General features: G+C 35.9%; 1 non-coding gene across 1 annotated transcript; it reads right to left on the bottom strand.

Annotated features, from left to right (window-relative positions):
- Nucleotides 1-7,707: 7,707 nt before the first annotated feature.
- LOC117603616 (5S ribosomal RNA) lies at nt 7,708-7,828 on the bottom strand. The gene has a single exon (XR_004581262.1). It is a non-coding gene; the product is annotated as a 5S ribosomal RNA (ribosomal RNA).
- Nucleotides 7,829-8,758: the final 930 nt, after the last annotated feature.

Below are 8,758 nucleotides of genomic sequence, written 5' to 3' on the forward strand. Positions count from 1 at the left end.
AAAATTCATTAAATTAGTATCGTGAAATATCGTCAAATCATTGACATGAAACATCATTAAGTTATCATTAACTAGAATCAACAAATCACCAAATCACTATTATGAAAAATTATTAAATCATTCTTGTAAAAAAACTCATTAAATCATCATTATGATAAGTAAGCATAATGATAATTCAACTCTTATCGTGAATTCTCAGAACCTGCAAAATCAAGTGGATAAAATCAGAATGGCGAGCTACTTCGAAATTCTACTTTCTATCGCAGTGATACTTATTGCATTCTACTATTATGCTGTATCAAACTTTGATTTTTGGAAAAAACGTGGCGTAGTTGGTCCAACGCCGATACCATTCTTTGGAAACACTAAGGATTTAATGTTTGCTAACATATCCATAAGTCATTATGTACATACCACGTACGATCAATATAAAAATGAACCAATGATCGGGTTTTATTTAATGAAGAAACCAAGCCTTATATTGAATGATCCAGAGCTTATCAAACACGTTCTCATTAGAGATTTCTCAAACTTTGCAGATCGAGGAGCTCGTGTTCATGAGAAGGTATGTATAAATTGTAGTTTCTAATGATTAATCCATTATTATAATACTAAAGTACAGCGAATGATCAAATTATTAAAGCTACCTGCATAATTGATTTTATTATTACTTTTCTTCTATATTTCTGTATACTTGCATAAACTAAGTTCAATACCTTTACGTAATTTTAACGGACAATTATCTATTAATTACAAATTATCTGGTGTAAAAGTCTTGATCTTGTAATTTTTATATTTATACAAAACCACCTATTTTTGCCCATAGAATTACTCTGAAATGTTGTAAGACAGGGACAGGTATATTTTAAACAAATAATATTAAAAATAATTATTAAAGTAATTTCGTTGAAGTATAATAGTGTTTTAAAATTTCTTTTAATTGATAGTGATAACTCTAACATAAGTTAGAAGGTTGGTATTGAGGTAGCAATGATAACTAAATTAAATTATTATTGAAAATGTTAATCAGAAATATATTAAGTAATTGACATTGATATTAATAATTTTTTATATATACTCTCGTTATATTGCCACGTGAACAATTTGATATGGATTTTAATGCATACTAGTGCTATCCTTCCACCATCATAGTCTATGAAAACGATACATTTTTATCTGCCCTCCCCCCTTGAAATGAGAGCTCGAGAGTGGATGAATTTGCCGCTCCTACAGGCCCATTGGCGGCAATATAGCAACAGCTTATTGTATTTCTAAATTTACATTTATCCCTTTCATACAAAAAAATACAAAACAAATTTGCAGCTGCAAATGAATATTTTAAATAGCGTATCAACACACATAAAAACACATCATTATTTCAAATTACCCAACCTAATATATTCAAGAATATAATTTCTAAAATTAATTTTATTTTTTGTTTCAAATACTTTGTAATTTAGAGCTGAAGAAGGGTTAAGTGTACCAGTATGAATTTAACATAATGCCATTTTTTTCAATGAATATTTACAGACAGAGCCACTCTCACCACATCTCTTCAACTTAGAAGCAGAAAGATGGCGACCATTGAGAATGAGGCTCTCCCCCATATTTACATCTGGAAAATTGAAGAAAATGTTCTATCTCATAATCGAATGTTCGCAACATTTGGAAAAATATTTGGCTAAAGAGGTTGAAAAAGGAGTGCCTCTGGAATGTCGAGAATTAGCAGCAAGATTCACGACTGATGTGATTGGTAGTTGTGCTTTTGGAATTGAAATGAATGCACTAGCAGACGAGAGAAGCGAATTCCGTCAAATGGGTAAAGACTTCTTCGATACATCGTCTTTCCAAAACGTCTTTCGAATCAAAATGAGACAATTCTTCCCTAAACTGTACGATTTGCTTGCTTATATAATATCCGAAACAAGATTATCCTCATTCTTCACCAAAGTTGTTACGGACATCATAAAATACAGACAAGAGAATGATATCGTTAGACCAGATTTCATAAACATGCTTATGGATCTTAAGGCGCATCCAGAGAAACTGAACAATATCGGTAGGTATGAAATAATATATAGATTTTTATTATTAATTATATGAAATTCAATTTCGTTGATTAATTAATATCAATCTGGTACGGCTAACTGGCGACTCGCGAACCATATCCCCGCTGAGCCAGGCCTGGGCACTTTTTTCCCCGCTACGATCACGCAACAATCTATTATTAATAACGTTTTGTAGAATTGACGGACTCTTTACTCATTGCACAAGTTTTCGGGTTGTTCGCCGGGGGTTTCGAAACCTCATCGACAACGATTAGCAGTACTCTTTATGAATTAGCCGTAAATCAAGAGATACAAAATAAACTACGAGAAGAAATAATGGAGTACTGCTCTAAAGACAAAGGAGAGTTGGAATTCGAGACTGTAATGGAAATGGAATATTTAGATAAAGTATTCAAAGGTAGGTATGAAAGTTTTACAAAATATAAAAAATAACAGTTCGTAACAGTTGTTGAACTATGTATATTCAGTTATGGTATAAATCAGGGACGCTCAAACTAGTTAAATATACGGGCACTTGAATGCCTGTACTCGGTAGTGGTAATTGGCACTGTATGTACGTATGTATTTATGTAACGCTGAAGCAGTCTCTCCATTCCCAAACAATTGTTTCCTAAGTCGAAAACGTACTGTGCGCTCGTGATGAGATGACACTTGGATGATATGCGGGTTTAATTGGTTAAATTGCGTAGAACCCACCCTCTCCTAATCCAACTGCGGAAATATGACTCACAGAATTTTGCAATTTGTCGAAGCCGTCATACCTACTAATTATGCTCGTGTAAATCTAGGGGGGCATCCGGCGTTTGCGTACTACCCCTCTTATCGCGGTGCCGTCTCGCGGGACATTTTGTGATCGTAGGACAGTGCTAGAAATCAATCGAGCGGAGCATTTGAAGGCATCACCTTGCCCAAGATACTAGGCGCGAGAAAGATCGCGTGTGTCATCTCGTCGCGAGCGGAAGTAAATACCTCGAGCCCGTAACAGTGCATGCGTGCAAATATAGAGGTATGCGGATGCCCATGCGCGGATTACTATTTACTGAGCATCCCTGATATTAATGCTTAAATAAACCTCATTAAATATTAAAAGTTATATAATTTATCCGTGCAGAATCATTAAGAAAGTACCCATCTGGATCATTACTAATTCGAAATGCAATGTCAAATTATACTTTTGATGGCACTAAAATTTCAATACCAAAGGGTACAACAATCTTTATCCCAGTGCTTGCCTTGCAACGGAATTCTGATATTTATCCAAATCCTGATTCTTTCGATCCGGAAAGGTTCAATGAAGACGCTGTTGCAGCTCGACATCCTATGCACTATTTACCATTCGGTGATGGACCAAGAAATTGCATGGGTAAGTTGAAAAATATTGTTATTACTTTTAGAAAATCGTAGAATCTTTTTTTGACAGTTATCCACTTTAAATAAAAAAGGAAATGAAATTTTTTGTCTATTCAAATAATTAATTATATAGAGTCCGTCATAAGTCCCGGAGCGGTCAAATATCGCAGAAACGAATCATTTTTTTCTTTTTTAATGGATCGGACAAATGTTTTAAAATTTTTTAAATTCTATTGGATGATTTTATCTGTTTGACCTTGAGAAGAAGGGTCATAGTCACGTCAATGTCAGCATGACTTTTTTTTAATGAAACACCCCTTTTTTGGTCATACAGTTTTAAAGGCGACTGCGAGGCCTTTTCAAACCCTTATCGCGACTTTTAATAACTTAGGTAATTCTCATGAAAAACACGGTCGCAATAGGGGTTTGAAAAGGTCTCGCAGTCATCTTTAACACTATATGACCAAAAATGGGGTATTTCATTTAAAAAAATCATGCTAACCTTGACGTGACCTTGATTCCTCCTCTCAAGGTCAAACTGATAGAACCATTCAATAAGACTTTTAAAACCTTAACACTTTAGTCTGAACGATTTAAAAAAAAAAGATTTTTTTTTGAGATACTTGACCCTTCCTGGATTTGCGATGGACCCTGTATAGTATACTATCAGAAGATATAAACAGTGATAATTTACAACATATTAAGCATTTTTCAATAATTAATTACATTGTTACCTCTTTTGATAAAGATCTAATTTTCAATATAAGTATATGTAATGTCATTTTTATAAAAAATACATAGAAAATAAATGAACAGCAAGATTTCAAGGTTTAAAACTAGAGTTCAGTTTCATATTTTTATGATTGGATAAAAGAGTTATCAGTTAAATTAATTTGAATAAAATTGTCAAGCTAACATTATAAATAAATATATTTGCATAACTTGGTTTAAGACTTTAATTGTCGTGAAGATATGTTTTCAAGGAACAATTCTATTTTTAATAAACTCAGTACATTACTTTTACTTATTTATCCGGTTCTATTAACTCTTCTCTAAAAGTGTCGATAATTAATTAAGTTATATTGTGCTGCATGAGAGGGGTAATAGGTTTCTGAACAAAGTACGTTATCCAAGTAAAAGTAATATAACCACAGTAATATTATAGACTGCGTATTCCGATAAGAGGAACAGATAATAGCCAAGAGTGAGAAAGCAGTATGCAGGGATGCTCAACAAGTAGTAAATCGGGCACGAGTGCCCGCCAACGCCCCTATTTGCACGCGTGCACTGCTACGAACGCAAAGTACTGTCCACTACTGACAAGAAGTCTCGCGGGACAGCACAGGGACAAGAGGGGATACTACGCACACATCGACTGACCCCCTGGCTTTACATCAGTGATTTGCACTTCGACCAATCATATTTCACGACTGAAAGTGCGTGTGAGCTGAGGTGAGGCGCGACCAATCAGATTGCGTTATTCTCGTGGGACTTGTGATCGGTGGACGGTACGTTTTTGGTTCGGGTGAATCGTCGGAAGTTGTGTGGTACTTTCCACTTCGAAAGATTCTCGAAGTCACGCAGCTGAATACCTTTTACTTCTTAATCTCATTTACAACTCTCATGTACCAACATCAAAGCATCGCATATAGGACAAGGAACGCACAGGATTTCCGTGTAAACTGAACCTTACGCTATCACGCCCCCTACCATCAATCGGTAATCGCAGTATATCCGAGCATTTTATATTGCCTTCTAACTCTTGTGCTACCGTTACTCCGTCTTATAGGTTATTTATTCTGAAATCTACAGGGTTATTCTTTCACTATGCGACACAAAGGAAGTGCAGCCTAACACCTTAGGCTCATTTTCTTTTCGAAAATACATCCACGTGGTCATTTCGGCTACTGAGATGAGCACACGGTCCAAGGCTGCGTGGGTATTAAAAGGAAAAGGGGCCTAAGGTTCTGGGTGGCTCTTCCTTTGTATTACACAGCGAGAGAATCAACTTGTACATTGAGTTGCATTGAACTTGTCGCAGTGAAGTTGGCTACAAATTCACTAACGCATTCACGCCGCGTCGGTGAGTGAATGCGTGACCAACTTCACTAACACATTCACGCCGCGTCGGTGAGACGATGGGCGAGATAGACTCACCAACGCGGCGTGAATGGTTAGTGAATTTGTAGCCAATTTTACTGCGACAAGTTCAATGCAACTCAGTCAGATACACTGATTGTGAGTTGCATTGAACTTGTCGCAGTGAAGTTGGCCACGCATTCACTCACCGACGCGGCGTGAATGTGTTAGTGAAGTTAGCGCACTAACACATTCACGCCGCGTCGGTGAGCCGATCGGCGCAGCGAGGTGCTGACGACGCGGTGTGAATGTGTTAGTGAATGTGTAGCCAACTTCACTGCGACAACTTCGATGGAACTCAGTGTACCCTGAGTTGCATTGAACTTGTCGCAGTGAAGTTGGCTACAAATTCACTAACACATTCACGCCGCATCGGTGAGACGATGGGCGAGATAGACTCACCGACGCGGCGTGAATGTGTTAGTGAATTTGTAGCCAACTTCGCTGCGACAACTTCGATGGGACTCAGTGTATATACATGCACATGTCTATGGATATTACAAAATTTTGAAGGTAGTAGTTATGTTATAATTTGCACAATACATTGAAACACCAATTATCACTATAATATGTTATTTACAGGTGTACGTTTCGCAATTTATCAAACCAAAATTGGCCTTATCACAATTCTACGGAATTACAAAGTGGACGTTTGCGAAAAGACAATGATTCCTTACGAAATTAATCCAGCTTCGCTTTTTTTAGCCCCAAAAGAAGGGATATATTTGAAATTCACAAAACTACAAAGGAAATGCAACTTATTTGACATACATTAAATTGAAAATATTTTTTGTAAGTCATTACACATTATGTATGTAAAAAACAATACAGAATGAATATATATTTGTTGCTTAGTATTAAGATATTGTGGGATGTTAAGACGGGAAGGTTGGCAACGCGGTGTGTAAAAAACAGATGGAAGTGCGTGGATTGTGTGAAGAAGGCAGTCCTTTTTTGTAAAAGCGAGAAAATCCTATATTACTATTACAATTCTATGATATATTAATTTTAAAAGTACAATAATAAATGTTTAATAACGAAATCCATAAAAATCCTACAATATCTTGTATACTAGGGTAAGGGACCCATATACCGGAGATTTAGTGCGTGATATGAAAGCTGCCAAAAAATTTCAATATAATTTTTTATTTATTTTGGGAATTTTTTGGATTAAACTAATTATTAAACATTTCTATAAGTTCGGGACTTATTGAGTCAAATGAAAGATAAAAACAAAGGTGAAAACAAATTTTGTCGTAATGTTACGGATTGATTCCGCACGAGCGTGCCGACTCAGTCCGACAACCGGGGTACCGCGAAGGTAGACTAGTTTATAAGTGTACGAACTCAGGTTTATTGCACAGTGTACTTAAGTTTTATATATTCATTTTTACCAAATTTTAATTTAGTTTCATGTCATCAAATCGTATGAGACTATCGCTATAACTAGCGACCAATTATTTTCTAAACAATTTAATAATGATAAATACCGGAGTTACGACTACGGACTTGCTACTAACAGCGGTTCGGTCGTACGGTCCGAACTAATTGTACCAATTGTACTATCCTCAAAACCATATCTACTGTAGAGAAAAGGGCTGGATCATCCTCCCCTTGCTGCTCCTTTTGTTGCTGTAATACGGCAAGGCTGTGCTACAGACACTGACTCCACAATGAGTAATAGGGTATAGTCTTTGGTATCGAAGCAACTTGGTATCTGCTATTACCATCAACGTGCATTAGATTGTTGCAGTGCGATGTGTTTTACATTTTTATACCTTTACCTTTACCTTAGTGGTTTATCCGGGATAGGAATGAGGTCAGTCCTTTCTGATAGATTCCTTTCCCCAGAATGGCGCTTTGTAGGGGCTTTAGCCTCTCCTTTGCCCAATGAACATTTTGGCAACCCCCATATTTATACTAGGATAGAGCAGATGGCGTTCGTTGTCAAGACACAAATTTAAAACCCCTTGAAAACAAAGGGATATCTAGTCTTGTTGGATCTGTAGTCACTGCACTGCATGCACTATCACATCCACTATAATCAAACTATATTCGAAGGTTTGTATAGTTAAAATATTTAAAATTAAATAGAAGAGAATTTTATCGAATACGAATGTCAAATTTGTTTTAATTCAAGAAAAAAAAGAACTAACAGCACGCGGAGTTCCCAAGCGGTCACCCATCCAAGTACTATCCGCGCCGAACTTAGCTTGACTTCGGTGATCGGACGAGAACCGGTAGTAGTCCTAAGTCGTATGGCCGTTAGTTGAAAATAGGGACTTTATTAGAGCGGAAAATGGTTAAAAACCGAAGAAATATACCGGATGATTTTTTCGTAGCCGGACACAAAGGAACTGGTGACAGCACCATGACTGCACCATGAAGAGGTCCGCATCGTCCACACGTACTACACACACAAAATTGTCTCGGCCCAGGTAGGTCCCCGCTGGTACGTGACAATACGGACCACTTCATGGTGCGGTTAAGGGGTTCATTGTCACCAGTTCCTTTTTGTCCGGCTGCGAGAAAATCACCCTGTATACATATAGGTCTGTGATGGCCTACCACTTGTGTATAAACGTTTATGCGGAAAAATTTGAATGAATATTTACTTTGTTATTCATACTGCTCAGTTATCAACTAAATGTTATAATATTTAGTAATTAAGAATTATATTATTTTTTTCCTAAATCAGTTTTAATATTAATATGGTATTAATAAAAAATAAGTAATCAATTATTATGAAAATTTCAATTCTTTCTGTGAATCTCTTGTATTACCAAATCCACAAGTGGGTACAGATGGAAAGCCATTTAATGAAAGATGGTATTTTTGTAATTATAAATGGTGCTAAGAAATCTTGTATTATGTTTAAAATATTGTTCTACTTACAATATTTTGATTTTCTGTATATTTTTTTCCTTTGGTTATGAATCAATTATTGACTCGGAAATACTTCACGTCGATAAAAATGATAGATCTACACTAATTAAGATAAGATTCCTAATTCCTTGAAATACAACCGTATTTGAGGTACTTAAGTTTAAAAGTAAACATCATTCATCAAGACAAATTTTATCTCACGTATTAAAAACTCATAATTGTATCATTATTTCATTGTGTTAAGTGCGAAGTCATAATCTCATTATCCTGTTTTTGCTATGACTAATATTTCATTGAAATATAACATTTTTATC

This window comes from Osmia lignaria, chromosome 4 (genome assembly GCF_051020975.1).
Source record: "Osmia lignaria lignaria isolate PbOS001 chromosome 4, iyOsmLign1, whole genome shotgun sequence".
Taxonomy (NCBI): domain Eukaryota; kingdom Metazoa; phylum Arthropoda; class Insecta; order Hymenoptera; family Megachilidae; genus Osmia; species Osmia lignaria.